This window comes from Rousettus aegyptiacus, unplaced genomic scaffold (assembly GCF_014176215.1).
Source record: "Rousettus aegyptiacus isolate mRouAeg1 unplaced genomic scaffold, mRouAeg1.p scaffold_m13_p_3, whole genome shotgun sequence".
NCBI lineage: Eukaryota > Metazoa > Chordata > Mammalia > Chiroptera > Pteropodidae > Rousettus > Rousettus aegyptiacus.
Genome location: NW_023416306.1, coordinates 70,585,037 through 70,601,507, shown reverse-complemented (window position 1 = coordinate 70,601,507; position 16,471 = coordinate 70,585,037). Strand labels below are relative to the sequence as shown.

Here is a 16,471-nt window from a genome sequence, read left to right as displayed (position 1 = left end):
GTAGCACCTTCCCTAGCTCACCACCTCTTGCTGTGAGGCCTGGTTCCTAACAAGGCCATCCGTGGCCCACGGGTTGGGGACCCCTGCTTTACAGGTTACGAGTTGTCTCTGAACAACGCCACAAAGCAGTTTTTCTTAATATTATTATTTCGAATGAGAAACCTGACACATGCCCAAGTGAAAAGGGGCGGAATTTACCAGGTCCTTCTGGCTCTTAAGTTCGGCCAATCACCACAGACCCAGGCCCAGGCGCGCTTTGTATCAGGTTCACGATCAATATTATAATCAGGGACTCCCCTCCCGCCGCCGCCGCCGCCGCCGCAGCCCGGCCGCCGCCACCGGCAGTAAAGGTTCCCCCCAACCAAACCCCCCAGGGCCGCCTGCAGTCAGCTCCCACACGCTGCCCGCACCCAGCATCTTCTGACCCGTACTCAGCCCCACCTGCGTCCTTGGAGACCGCGAGGCTACGGTCCGCCCCCTCCCGCCTTTCTCAGGTCTACTTCCAAGCCTGGCTGCGGGATAGGTAGCAGGGATCGCGCTTTCGGGGTGAGATTCCCGTACTTCCTGGTCTTTTCCCTCCGGCATAAGTCAAGATCTCCGTGCTGGCTGTTCAGTCGCGAAGAAGGCCACACCACCAACAATCTCATCTGACTTGCAAAGCCTCTTCATCCGCGAGGCTGGAGAGGGCAGGGGCAGGAAAGTGGGCCTGGCTGCACATGCGCAGAGAGAAGCCCAGGCTGTCCAGTCCCAGAATGCTGCGCAATATTCCATGACATTCAAGACTACATTTCCCGTGAAACCCACCCAACCCCACCCCCGACCCCTCGCAAACTCGTGTGTGTGTGTGTGTGTGTGTGCGCGCGCGCGCGCGTTTAGGGAGTAATAAGATGTAACAGTCTGTACTAATAACTGCGACGCATGTTCTACCACAGCCCCAGACGTTAAGGGTTAAAATTTGACATACTAGCAAATAGAATGTGCTTCTCGATTGGATCCTGGTTGGAGAAAACAAGACATCTGGGAAGAATTAGGGAAATTTGTATATGGACTGGTATTAAGGGAAGTTACCGTTGCTTTTGTTACTTGTGATAATAACACTGGGATTATGTAGACAAGTTTACTTATTTTAGAGAAGCATATTAAAGTACTTAGCATTGTATTATATATTTGTAATTTAAAAATAACCAGGAAAGTTAAATATAGGAAAATTTTAGAAATTTCCGCCTTTAGAATATGGGCATTTTATTTTACTATTTTCTACTTTTCTATGTATTTGGAAATTTTGTAATATAAAGTTTGTAAAGGGAAATTTTTGAACTGTTCAAAACCGTGCTTTTTAACTCAGAGCCGCCAAAGAAGTAGATACACAAGCCAAATGCCAAAACTAAGACAATTTAGTAATGAGTTTGATGTCTCTTATTCAAAGGAAAAGATTCTATGGAATGGGGGCATACAGTACCCAACAAGCTGTGGAGCACTCTTCTGAGAGATTTTGTGCGAGAACATATTTTATAGTGTTACAAGAGGCAACATGGCAACAGAGTGTGACTGGCTAGGAGGTCAGAAATTTCCTCATGAGGCAGGTCCCTATTTTTTAGGGTAAAGTAAGCTAGCAAAAATTGAGTTGCAGGATTGTGATTGGTGTGTATTAGGTTTCCTTGACAGTGACATGTGACCCATATTTCAGGCTGACTTAGGTTTAGATTTGTGGTGTAGGCCCTCAAATTTTTGAACTGTTCATATGTAAACAGCTGTTGTGAATAAAAAACTGAAATGTACTAAATACTTAGAAAATGGAGTCTGTCATTAACATAAAAGAATAAAATATGTAATCCTTGGAGTTTATCTCTGGGGAAAAAAAGAAAAAGCAAGCAAACTGTTCAATCTTACATAAATAATACCTGAAAGTACACACTACTCAAAAAGAAAATGATTATTGTTCGGTTGCTCATGGGCGCCATTACACCAGCAGGAAGGTGGCTCAGTACCTAAGATGGCCGAGGGCTCACGACCAAAGTTACAGCAGAGGCTTCCTGGGCGGGGGGATCAGCCAAACAGAAAAGTCCCCGCCCTGTAACCCCACCGACATCCTGGGCCAAAACCTTTAAAAACCGCGCCTATACCCCAGACACGTGCGACTTCTCTGGCCCCTTTCCTTGGGACCAGAGAACCTCGCCGCAGACCCTAATAAAGCCTGTTTTATACTTCTCTTTGGCTCAATCTCACCCTCATTTTCATCTCCTCCGGCTGATCAATTATCACACAAATCTAGGTATCAACTTGCTTAAAATTTATTTGAACAGTTCTGAAATTAGGGGCCAAATTAAGAAACTGAACACATTTTAGGACTGTCTTTTTACATATATATATATATATATATATACACAAATACTTATATATTAACACATATGTACTTTTCTTGGTTGACATTTTATAACAAGTTAAAATAAAAAAACATATAAACATAAATATACATATAAAATAAATATAAAATATTGTCATATAAATATATTCTCTATCAAAAATATTCTCTATCTAAAGATAGAGAATAAATTTTGATTAGCAAGGAAAAAAGATTGTTACTGGTAAGTTAGTGCAATTTATGAGAATCGAGGTACAAAACTTTATTTTATTGACACCTTAAAATCTTTAATATATACCAATGTCCTAGAAGAAAACAAAATTAAAGTCCTATTAAGATTCTAAAAAAGTTTTCTATGTGTTTTTTCTCTTCGACATTTATATATTTTGTTTTTTAAACCTAAAGGAACAATTCCAACTTTTATTCTAGCAAAAACTTTTAGTAATAATTAGAAAAGAATTGAAAATGCATAATAATGTATCTATATTAATATGTATGTTATTGCTAAAATGTTTAAAAACTGATCCTGGTGTAATAAAAGTTAAGTACAGGAAAAAAGAACATAGTACATATCAGAGCTGGCATTTAAAGCAGTGGAAAGAGAACATTGAATAATCTCATTAGAACAACAAGGTAGGTGCTAGAAAAAAGGCATATTCGTGGCATGCATATTAAGTAAATAACTTAAATTGGGATTCAAGCCATAAGCAGTTAAAAGACAATTTTTAAGTTGTCAAAATTTCTAAATTTCTTAAATTCTTATAGAATACAAATGTTTTTTAAAATATAAGGCCTAGGAAATCTTTGCCCTTCACTCCTATCCCATGCCTGGGACCTTGCCCAACACCCAGAGAGCCTGGCTTGGATGTGCTAAGTGGGCCTTCAGATCCTCACTGCACAATACCTCCTCTGAGTCTGGTGCTGCCAGTGTAGATGTAGCACCACTACAGTAACTAATAAATATTTTCAGAGAGATACTTTAAGGCTATAAAATAACCTGTTTCTCCTTAAAGTATCACCCACCAGTTTAGCATTTATCAGTGGAACTTAACCTGCATCAGTTATTACTCTGGTGTTCTAATGGTGATTTTCAATTACCTTCATTAGTTTGAGAAAATGTAAAGCAGCCTTTGTTATCTGGGCACTGGTCTGGCTGCTGCTGAAAGCTGTCCCAGTGCTCATAGCTAAACAGTGGTGTTTTCCTTTTGGATGTAAACAATCTCATTGAACACCAATCAGACAAGGCTGTTCTGAGGCCGTGATGATGTAAGACAAGTCCACTTTATAATTTTGTATAAGTACAGACAAAAACAAAGTCACAATGCCACTCTCAAAATAACAAACATCCCTTTCTCAGCTGATATGAGTGACTGCTGCTTTTTATTTTTAATTTTTTAATTTTTTACAACACCCAATCCTGACCAAATTTAAATGCCTTGGAATCTCTGCAAAATGAACTAACCAAAGCTCAAATCCTATATTTCTTTTCTAACACCCTCTTATTAAAACACTTTATGGTTTCCTTGAGTGTACTTTACCTCATTGTGACTACTATTAAAATACAAATTGTTCACCTACAATGCCAGTGGTATTTGGTTTGGCTGAAATACACTGACATCTTCTATAGTTATTACTTGGAGTATTGTAAGGAAGATATATCTTTCTCCACTTTTATTTATTCAATCACTTGTTTTTATTATATAAACACATGGAGATTTATTTCATTCTTTGGGCTATAATTCATTACCATATTTAGTATTTTGCTAAGTATGTTCCAGCTTTGATCATTGGGAGCTCTTTCATGATGACTTTGTGTCCTTTTTTCTTTCAATAGACTTTTTTAGAGCAGTTTTACATTCACAGCAAAATTGAGCAGAAAGTGCAGTGTTTCTATATATTTTCTATGCCACATACCACCCCCCTTAACTCGTGCAGCTTTTACCAGAATATTCTGCACCAGAATGGCACATTTGTTACATTCAATGAACCTACATTGATATATCATTATCACCCCAAGTCTATAGTTAAACAACAATGGTGTTATATATTCCATGGTTTTTGACAAATGTATCCACCATTATAGTATCATATAGAATGGTTCCACTGCCGTAAACATTCTGTGCTCTGCCTGTTCATCCCTACCTACCCTCTTATCCCTGCTAAACACTGATATTTTACTGTCTCCATAGTTTTGCCTTTGTCAAAATGTCATAGTTTAAATCATATAGTATGTAGCCTTTTCAGATTGGCATCTTTGACTTAGTAATATCCATTTAAGGTTCTTTCAAGACTCGAGAGCTCATTTCTTTTTAATGTTGAGTAATATTCTATGGTCTGGATGTACCCCAGTTTATTTATACATTTACGTACTGAAAGATATCTTGGTTATTTCCAGGTTTTGGAAATTATGAATAAAGCTGCTGTAAACATCCACGTGCAAGTTTTTATGTGGACATACATTTCCAACTTATTTGGGTAAATACCAAAGAGCACGATTGCTGGACCTTATGGTATGAATATATATAATTTGGTAAGAAATTGCTAAACTGTCTTCCAAAGTAGCTGAACCATTTTGCATTCTCACCAGCAATGAATGAAAGTTCCCATTGCTCCATGTCCTTGTCGCCATTTGGCATTGTCACTGTTTTGGGTTTTGGTCTTTCTAATAGGTGTATTGTAGTATCTCGTTGTTTTAATTTGTAATTTCCTGATGATGTGGGGCATTTTTTCATATACTCATTTGCCTTCTGTATATCTTCTTTGATGAGGTGTCTCTTCAGATCTTTTGCCCATTGTTTAATCGGGTTATTTATTTATTTTTGTTGAGTTTTAAGAATTCTTTGTATATTTTTTGATAATAGTATTTTATCAGATATATCTCTTACAATATTTTCTCTTACTCTGTGGCTTGTCTCTTCATCCCTTGACACTATCCTTTAATTTTAATAAAGTCTAGTTTATCAATTATTTATTTCATGTATCATGTCTTTGGTGTTATATCTAAAAAGTAATTGCCAAACCAATATCATTTAGATTTTCTCCTATGTTATTTTCTAGGAGTTTTATAGTTTTGCACTTACATTTAGGTTTATGATTCATTTCAAGTTGGTATTTATAAAGGATGTAAGGTTCAGATACATTTTTTTTTTTTTTTTGCATGTGAGTATCCAGTTGTTCTAGCACCATTTATTGAAAAACCTGTCATGCTCCATTCTGTTACCTTTGCTCCTTGGTCAAAAATTAGTTGACTATACTTGTGTGTGTCTATTCTTGGGCTCATTATTCTACACAATCATGACATTTGTAAACAAAAATAGTTTTATTACTTTGTTCCCAATATGTATACATTTTATTTCTTTTTCTTGCCTTATTGTATTAGTCAGACTCCTAGTACAATATCGAAAAAGAATGGTGAGAGGGGACATCCTTGCCTTGTTCTTGATCTTAGCGGGAAAGCTTCTAGTTTCTTGCCATTAGTATGATGTTAGCTGTAGAATTTTTGTGGGTGGTTTTTATTAAGTTGAGGAAGTTCCCCTCTATTCCCAGTTTGCTGAGAGTTTTATCATGGATAACTATTGGATTCTGTCAAACCCTTTCTCTGCATCTATTGATATCATCATGTGATTTTTCTTCTTTAACCTGTTGATGTGATGGATATTACATTATATTGATTTTCAAATCTAGAACCAGCCTTGTATAAGTGGTATGTACACCACTTAGTTGTGAATAATTATTTTTAAACATCATTTGATTCATTTTGTTAATATTTTGTTGAAAAAGTGGCATCTATGTCAATGATAGATATTGGTCTGCAGTTATTTTTTTTCTTGTAATGTCTTTGTTTAGTTTTTGTATTAGGGTAATGTGGTCCTCGCAGAATGAATTAGCAAGTATTCCCTTTGCTTCTATCTTCTGGAAGAGACTGCCCTAATAATTTCTTCTGCTTACCTTGTATTTAATTTGTTCTTCTACTTCTGATTTCCTAAGGTTGAATCTTATATGATTGACTTTAGACCTTTCTTATTTTCTTATTTATGTATATAAGGCTATACACTTTTAAGTACTGTTTTCACTGCATCCCATATATTTCGATGTATTTTCATGTATTTCAAAATATTTTTAAATTTCTCTTGAGATTTCTTCTTTGACTTATGAGTTATTTAGAAGTGTATTGCTTAATCTTTAACTATTTTGGAATTTACCAGTTTTTTTGGTATTGATTTCTAGTTTAATTCCATTGTCATCTTAGAACATACATTGTATAATTTTTATTATTTTTAATTTGTTAAGGCAAATTTATGATGCAGAATGTGGTCTACCTTGTTGAACTTTTTATGCGAACTTGAGAACAATGTGTGTTCTGCTGTTGTTAGATGAAAGAGTCTATAGATGTTAATTATATCCAGTCAATTCATGGTGCTGATGAGTCCAACTATGTACTTACTGATTTTCTCCCTGCTGAATATGTCCATTTCTGATAGAGGGCTACTGAAGTCTCCAATTATAATAGTGAATCTATCTGTTTCTTCTAGCAGTTCTATCAGTTTTTCTTCATCATTTTGATGCTCTGTCATTAGGCATATACACATTAAGGAGAATCAACCCCTTTATTGTCATGTAAAGCCCCTTCATATCCCTGATAATTTCTCTTGCTCTGAAGTCTTTTCTGTCTGAAGTAATACAAATGCTACAGTATTCTCTTGATTAGTGTCAGGATGGTATATCTTTCTCCATCTTTTTACTTTTAATCTATATGTATCTTTATATTTAAAGTGGTTGCTTATATCAGAGGGATAGAAAGACAATGAATGGCGTGTTTACATAATTATATATTTAATAATAATGTTAGTAAGGCCCCGGGGTAGAAATGCAGAGAGATAAAAGGATATTGTAAAGGGGTTCCAGGCTTGACACCAGGGACAAGAAGGGCTTTATGAAGTAGTAGAAGATCAAATTACCCATCCTTCCAATCATCTTCTAAAACTTTAGAGATTAGATTCCCGGAAAGGTATGAAACCCAAATGACTGAAACCGAAATCGTGTCATTCTGGCAGAATGAGGCATAAAAATAGAAATAGTTTTGGTCTATTGAAAAAGAAAATTACATTTCTTACATTAAAAAAGTGGGTTGCTTGTAGACATGTCATTGGGTCTTATTTTTTGATGCACTCTGATAATCTCTGCCTTTTAATTGGTATTATTTAGGCATTGACATTTAAAATGATTATTAATAGTTGGATTAATATCTATTATATCTGTTACTGTTTTCTTTTTGTTGCCCTGTTCTTTGTTCTTAGTTTTGTTTTCCGTTTTTTTTTTTCTGCCTTTTGTTTTCTTAATTCAGCATTTCAAATCATTCTATTTCCTCTCCTCTGTACCATATCAAATATACTTTTTGGAGTACTCTTTCTAGTAGTTGCCCTAGAGTTTGCAGTATACATTTACAACTAACCCAAGTCCACTTCAAATAACACTATATCACTTCATGTGTAGTACAGGTACCTATAATAACAAAACATTCCCAATTCTTCCCTCCTGTCCTTTATAACATTACTGTTATTCATTTAATTTACATATAAGCTATAATTATTAAATATATTGTTGCTACTGTTATTTTGAACAAACTATTATCTGTTAGATCAATTAAGAATAAGAGAAATAGAAGTTTTTATTTTACTATCACTTATTTCTTTTTTAATGCTCTTTTCTTTATGTAGGCATGAGTTTTTGACCTTTATAATATAATTCACTGTTCTCTGAAGAACTTTAGTATTTCTTGCAAGGCAGTTTTACCAGCAACACATTTCCTCAATTATTGTTTGTTTGAAAAAGTCTTTGATTCTCTACTTTTAAAGGATAATTTTGTAGGATACAAAATTACACTTGCAAATCTACGTTTGTGATTTTTTTCTCTCAACACTTTAAATATTTAATTCCACTTTTTCTTACTTGTATGGTTTCTGAGAAGCAAGATGTAATTCTTCGCTTTGCTTCTCTATGGGTGAGGTATTTTTTTCATTTAGCTTCTTTCAAATTTTTTTCTTTATCTTTTATTTTCTGCAGTTTTAACATACTATGTCTAGATGTAGGTTTTGGGGGCATTTATCTTGTTTTGCTTTCCTGAGCTTCCTGGCTCTATAATGTGGGGTCTATTAATCTGAGAAAATTATCAGTCAGTATTCATTAAATATTTATTTGGCTGCTTTTTCTCTTTTTTTCTGATATTCCATTATTAGCATGTTACATTTTTTGAAATGGTCCCACATTTTTGGGATATTGTGTTACATTTTTTCACATTTCTTGGATATTGTATTCCATTTTTTCAATTCTTTTTAGTCTTGGAGGTTTCTATTGATATATCTTCAAACTCAGAGATTATATCCTGAGCCATATCTAGTCCACTAATGAGTTCATCAAAGGCATTCATCATTTCCGTTATATGTTTTTGATCTCTGGCATTTTTTTTTCTATTCTTTCTTAGAATTTCCACCTTTCTGTTACATTACTCATATGGTCTTGGATATTGTACATTTTTTTCCATTAGAGCCCTTTAGCATATTAATCATAGTTAAATCGATCGTCTGATATTCCAATACTACTCCCATATCTGACTCTGCTTCTGATGCTTCCTTTGTCTCTTCAACTTTTTTTTTTCTGTCTTTTAGCAATTTTGTTGAAATCCAGCCATTTGGTACTGAGTATAAAGAACTCTGGTACTTAGACCTTTATTTATGTCATAGTGAGATGTGGGGGAAAGGGAAGTGTTCTAAAGTCCTATGATTAGATATACCAATTTGAATTACTCTAACTTTATATAAAATATTTGACTCTATTAGTGTAAATCTTCAAATTTTATTCCTCTTTTTCAGAATCGTTTTGGCTATTATAGTTCCTTTGTCTTTCCAAGTAAAGTTTAGTATCATTCTGTCAATATCTTTAAAAAAGACTGTTGAGATTTGGGAAAAATTGGTATCTTAATCTCAACCCATGAAAATGGTATATCTCATTTAGATCTTTGATTTCTTTTATCTGTGCTTTGTGGTTTTCAGCATAGAGATCCTACATACATTTGAATAGATTTGTATGTACTTTCTTTTTTTCGTTTTTTTTGTCATTATGAATACACTTGCAAAAAAAACCCCATCAAATTACTGTTGCTCATTGCCAGTATAATGAAATAGTATTAACTTTTATATATTAACCTTTTATTCTGCAAATTTGCTAAGCAGCTTTTTTTTTTTTTAAATAGAGTTGGCATTTTCTATATACGAAATCATTTCATCTGTAAACAAAAACCATTTTGTTTCTTCCTTTCCAAACTGTATGACTTTTATTTCTTTTTCTTGCCTTTATTGGCTAAGACTTGGAGGATGATGTTGAAGAGGAGTATTGACAGATCATTGCCTTATCTCTGGTCTTAGAAAGCATTCAACCTTTTGGCATTGAGTGTGATGTAAGTGGTAGGTTTTTGTAAATACCCTACATTAGAAGTTCCTTTTTAGTCTTAGTTTGCTAAAAGTTTTCATTCAAGAATGGATGTTGAATTGTGTCAAATACTTGTCCTGCATCTATTGATATCGTATGACTACCCTTAACTAGTCTGTTTATATTGTGACTTTCATTCATTGATTAAAAATATTTTTTGTTGTTGTGGTGTACAAAAACATAAAATTTACTATTTTAACCATTTTTAAGTGTACAGTGGAAATAATTATATTCATATTATTGTACAACCACCAACACTATCCATCTCCAGAACTTTTCATCATCTCAAACTGAAACTTTGTACACATTAAACAGTAACATTCCATTCCTCTCTCTCCCAGACCCTGTAACCACTGTCCTGTCACTATGAATTTGACCACTCTAGGAATTATGCAATATTTGTCTTTTTGTGCCTAGATTCCTTCACTTAGCATAAGGTCTTCAAAGTTCATCCATGTTGTAGCATCTATCAGAACTAGGGCACAAGAAAGGAAAAGTGGGGTAACTGAAGTGGTCAGTATCTAAGTTACTCAGACCTTTCTAAAATGGGGAACTTTATGGGTAAGGTGGCAGGGCTTCTTATCTAGTTGTGTAGCTGCTAATGTGTTTGTTTGAGATATGTGTCTTTGAAGTGGATGCCTCATCAATCAAACCTGAATGTCAGGCACCTACATTACAATCAAAAAAATCTAATTATAAGGCACCTAATCTACATGTTTCTTCTGTTTTTCTCTCTCTTCTCTTTTTGGGATTTAAGACCATTTGATATCGCCCCATACCTTTTGAGTACTCTGTTCTCTTCTTCTTCTTCTTTTTTTTTTTTTTTACAAGTTCATTGATTCTTTTGTCAGTTTTGTTAGTTGACTGATGTATTCTTTATCTGTTATTATTTTAATATTTTAATTTCTAGTATTTCCATTCAGTTTTCTTATAGCCTTTTCTGAAGTTGTCTGATATTTCATATTACATCCTTTTTCCAATAGAGCCTCTAATATTAACTACAATTTAAATGTCCTAATTTATAGTTATAATATTACCGTGTTTCATACTTTTTAATTTAATGATAGACATTTCAAGCATTATGCTTGGAGATGAGCATACCTTTCCTTAGGTCTCTAGTATTTAGTGTTAAAGCACAAAAATTCAACTGAGTAAATATAAAGATCTCATTGGCTTTATTGAATGATGTATGAAACAAGCAGCATCCCATTCAGTAAATAGAAAGATGCCCTCAGGAGTTGTACAGAATGGAATGTTTTTATAGGCCAGAAGAGTGGCTTTTTTTTCAGGTAAGTTCGCCTTTCCTAGAAGAAAGCAGGGGGTCTTATCAGGCAGATTATCTCACTAGTCTGACCAAGATATTCCAAACTAACTGGTTTAAAATTCCACTTCTGGGAGGGGCTGAAACTGCAATTAGTTTAGGTATAATTCTTGGTGGAACATACCACAAGTGACTCCATTTTGGGGTCATTTCTTGACAATTCACCTCTTTCTATTAAACTCTTAGCCTGAAAGATCTGATCAAAATATAAGGCATTAGCCACTCTCAGCTATCATTCTGCAGTTCTTGCAGCTTTTGTTGATCTCCACTTCTGTTTTTGGGCTGAATCTTTGTAGTATTCTCAGGTCAAAACTTCAGGCTCACAATATTTTACTTGGTGGTTAGTGGCTGCGAAAATGCACTTAAAGCTTTTGAGAAAATACAATGCACTAGGAAGGCTACTATTACTATTATAAACAGGATAATTTCCAATATCTGGAGTGCACTTTGGAGCCATGGTCCCCAAAACCCAAAACAGTTACAGAATGACCTTATCGAAGGAGTTACCTTTTTAAGCCAAGTGGCTTGCTCAGTAATCTTATGTAACTGAGTTTCAGCTTCCCCAGAAGTGTTAATCCAGGTGTTTTTGGCCACAGAAAAACACTTCCTTTCTCAGCTCAAAGAAAATCAAGGGCTATCCTGTAATCAAGAACTGGCCGGAGCATCAAGAATTTTTCTTGGGAAGCTACTGCTCTAAGAACAGAGTCATGCAATATTTCAAGAGTTAAGGAGAAGTTCCCGATTATAGCCTCACTTATAGTTATTCCTAATGAGGGAAGTAGGAAACACCTCCTTGGAGGTCCTTCCTAGAATAGTTAGGGGCACAGTTAGGTAACCTAAGAGGAATTGCTTCATTATTCACCAATCATCTAAGCATTCATAGGCCCAAGAGGAATGATAACAACCACAAACAAAAATACTGTTGGGCACAAACCACTTCCACTATGTGGTGTGTTGATGGTAGCATTTTCAGGAGTTGTTGCACTTTCCTATTCTCACTAGTCAGTTAAGTGTCCGCTTAGCCTGAGATAAAAGTTATTCTAAATCCCAGAGCCCCTGCCCCTTAGCAATGGTTTGAAAGATACAGGTGATGCTATTATCTTTCCAGGCCAGTACCAGAGTAAAGGAAAGAAAGAAAAGAAGGAAGGGCTTCATGTTTAGTTAAAGTAAGAAGACTTGATCTGGTATCTTGGGAAGAACCAGTTTACTTTTCTTTACAGTCAATCTCGTTTTGAAGTCTCCAGTGTTTGTATAGGATCAAGATCAGGTAAAGCATTTTTCAACTGTGAAATGTCTATCCAAGGTTCAAGTCCCTTGAGTTTGGCTGCCATCTTGGTCATGAGGAGGACCTGGTATAGTCCCTTATTTTTCTGCCTGGGCAGGATTATGATTTAGAGGTGTTCAGTCATAACCCCACAGATGGTACCTTTGCCCCATTGGCCCCTCAGCTGAGCACATAAACGAAATGTCTGAAGTCCTGGTTACTCTTATACTGAGCAGAAATACTTTTGTAAAAGCATCTGAGTAAAACAACAACTGTAAATGACAAAAGACGTTAAAATGCCCATTGTTAAAATTCTGACGAGAGTTCATTATAATAGAATTGACAAGGAAATTTCGTTATCTGTAACATGAAACATTTTAAATAGTAACTGGTATTATGGCTGATAATATACTAGGACATATCATACTTCAAGAATTATGTACAATTTCTAGAAAACTTATATACAAATACAACATAAAGAAGGCTTACTTTTTCTTTGACAATACTTCCCATGTAATTTAACATATTTGATAAGCCTAATTAGCTTAACAACATCCTTTTTATGAAGAGAGAGAATAAATCTTTAGAGATATTCCAGGAACCCTTTGAAAAATTCCAAAGTTAGTTCAATGTAAAAAAAAAAAAGACTTAACTTAGGAGGGGAAAAAAATGGCATAAATGACAAGCTCCGTTCATCTCTCTAGTGACCAAATCAAAATTGTGATGGAAACAAGGAGCAGCAGCAAGGAAAAATTGCCTGAGATCTAGATGAACAATGGTGGAAGGTAGGACAGGGTAAGGAAGTGGGGCTGCCTGGCCTCTAGCGGCTGAGTGAGATGGAGGCTGCAACATCGCAGTGGCAGAAGCCTCTTAAAGGGGCTGCTCCCTTTGAGCACCAGAGTCTATTTGGCTGCACGCAGGGAGCATCAGGGACTTACAAGAAGATATTGTTGGAGTAAGGGCTGAGGCGAGACTCACTCTATACAGAAGCACCAGTGGTATCCATTGTTCCCTGTTGAGCCCTCCCCCTTCCAGTGTGGGGACACAGTGCGCCATAGCTGTGATGTCATCAAACTGGATGACAGAGGTCGCTCTGCCCAGAGGATTCCCTGAAACTCTGCCTCTCCCAACTCGTGGCCCTACCCAAGCTACATCCAGGTAAATCCTCAGTGAGTCAGGTGCTCCTTGCCAAGCAGCACCTAGACTCACACTGGAGGCAGCTGGCCTCGGATCCTGGTGTGGCCTTTTGAGGCAACTATAGGCACAGCATCTGTGGATCGCTTGCTGAATCTTAACAGGTGGCCCTGGAGGGGTAGAGGCTTGGGCTAAATTCGGCCTCCAGCTGAACCCCTCTCAGGACTGTGCCACTGGACACTTACTTCACAAATCCACAGTAAGAAGACTGGGAGACTTAGGAGCTTTGCTTAGTACATAGAAACAGACACAGAAAGGCAGTCAAAATGGGAAGACAAAGAAGCAGAAGCCATATGAGAGAACAGAACAGAGATCCAGATATAATGGAGTCAAGCAATCTAATAGATGCAAAGTTCAAAACGCTGGTTAGAAAGATGCTCAATGAACTTCGTGAAAGTGTAGGTGAACTCAGTGAGAACCTTAACAAAGAGATAAAAAACATAAAAAATGAAAATGGAAATTATAAAAGAACTAGTTTGAAATGAAGAACACATTATTCGAGATGAGAAGTATATTAAATGGAATAAACAAAGTGAAGAAAAGGATCAAGTGCCCTATCTAGAGGACAGGAAAGCCAAGGACATTCAATCAGAATGGCAAGAGATAAGATGCCAAGATTATAAAAATAATTTAAGAAGCATATGGGACACTATTAACAGTCCAAATATCCATCTGATCAGTGTACCTGAAGGAAAACAAGATATTGAACAGCTGTTTGAAGAAATAATGATGGAAAACTTCCCTAGCCTGGTGAAGGAAATGGACATAAAACCCCAGGAAGCTCAGAGAATCCTAAAAACCAGGAATCCAAAGAAGTCTACACCAAAACACATCATAATTAAAATGCCAAAGGTTAAATACGAAGAAAGAATATTAAAAGCAGCAAGAGAAAAATAGATAGTTACCTACAAGGGAACACCCATAAGACTGGCAGCTGATTTCTCAAAAGAAACTACGCAGGACAGAAGTGCTTGACAAAAAATATTCTATAGGATGAAGACCCAGGATCTATAACTAAGGATACTTTATCCAGCAAAGCTATCATTTAGAGCTGAAGGACAGATAAAGAGCTTCCCAGACAAAAATAAGCTAAAGGAATTTATCACCACTAAACAGTATTATAGGAAATGTTGGAGGGGACTTCTTTAAGAAAAAAAAAAAACATGTATCAAAAATAGGAATAAAGAATGGTAGCAACTACATTCCCATCAATAAGTACCTCAAATGGAAGAGAATTAAGTGCTCCAACTAAAAGATAGAATGTATGATTGGAAAGGAAAACAAGACCCCTACATGTTGCCTATAAGAGACTCACTTCAGATGAAAAGACACACAGAGACTAAAAGGAAGGGGATGGAAAAAGATACTCCTTTGATGGACTTAGAAGATATTTAATTCAGACAAAAAAAAAAGAAGACAAATACTATATGATTTCACATATGCAGAATCTAAGGAATAAAAAGATCAAATTAATCAAAAAGAGACTCACAAATATAGTGGACAGTTTGGTGGCAGACATAGGGGAGGGGAGGTTAGGGGGATGGGAGAATGGGATGAAGGATTGGTTAAAGAAGTACAAATTAGTAGCTGATGGATGGTCACGGGGATGGGAAGCACGGCATAGGGAATGCAGTTAGTGTTAATATAGTTGCTAGGTGGAGGGTCAGGGGAGGGAGGGAGCATTTGGGGGATTGTTTTATGCACTATATAGATGTCTAACCAATGCACTGTATACTTGAAACTAATTAAAATAAATTAACAAAAAAACTGGACAAAAATTTTTTTTAAAAAAAGACAATTTAGATTTTGATTTGGGGAAGTTTGTCAAACATACCAAAAGGCTGTAAAACATTTGGTCAAATAGGTTGAAAGGTTACTGTGAAACAACACTTAAATTATCTATTTAACGAAAGTGACAAAGATTTCACTGGCAAACATAGGTTATATAGTACTGATAAAAATTTAGCTCTTTGGATATCGAGAGGACTAGGTGTCTTAAGAAATAAAAGACGTGATAAAGACAACATAGAACATAGGTGACTATTTTGACAGGATACAAATTTTTTTTTTTATATAGGCAGCTTACTTAAAAGGTAAAGAAAACCTTTGTTTACAATTCTTATTACATGCCAAACGATAACCCAAGAAAACATGCTCTTTCAATAGATGAATGAAAATTAAGGTTTAGTTTTACATAAACACCATAATGCTTCTTTTTAGAACACTTCTAACAAATTTATTCAATTTCATCTAGCTTGACCATGCATAAAATTATTTTCCCAAGATTTCTTTCCCATGTTTTTACAACTTTTTTTAATATTCAGATTTTGTCCTGTTTTCTCCTTTCCTGTTTTGAAATAAACAGCCTCACTTTAGGACAAAATTATTTCCTTTCCTCTCAACAGAAAATGCATTTCCATTTCTCATACATTATTTTACCAAAAATACACAATTTACTTTCCTTGCATACATAGTTGTTTTTAGTATTTCTAGTAGCTTTAATGACATATATTAGAATTTTAGCCCTTAAAGACCTTTAATTTCTAGTGAAAATTAAGAGTAAGCAATTATGAAATGTTTTTTACATTAGCATTTGGTGGATAAATATTTTTTATAATTTCTAGAAATGTGCTTTCTCATAGAAAATTTCTCAGTATGGCACAAAATGTGTTTATTAATAGACCCAAATATCTTTAGTTCCTCTGTAAAAGGAAGCCAAAGGTGGATAAACCTATGTTCAATAATTAATGTTTTAGTATTTTATACATGACATAGATATTTAATAAATTTCCATCAATTAGCTTTAATATTTCAGGTTACTAAAAATATTTGGAGAAACTAAATT

At 35.4% G+C, this 16,471-nt stretch overlaps 1 protein-coding gene across 5 annotated transcripts in view; it reads right to left on the bottom strand.

Moving 5' to 3' along the window:
• The window catches only part of ZNF510 (zinc finger protein 510), a 69,913-nt gene that overhangs the window by 20,329 nt on the left and 33,113 nt on the right, over positions 1–16,471 (bottom strand). For 4 of the 5 annotated variants that reach the window (XM_016125119.2, XM_016125118.2, XM_036238974.1 and 1 more), the window contains exon 1: positions 442–704. The exons of the other annotated variant lie outside the window; for it this stretch is intronic. The gene's annotated coding sequence lies outside the window, so the exon portion shown is untranslated. Of the gene's footprint in view, positions 1–441; positions 705–16,471 lie in introns of those variants that run through there. 5 annotated transcript variants of the gene reach the window in all.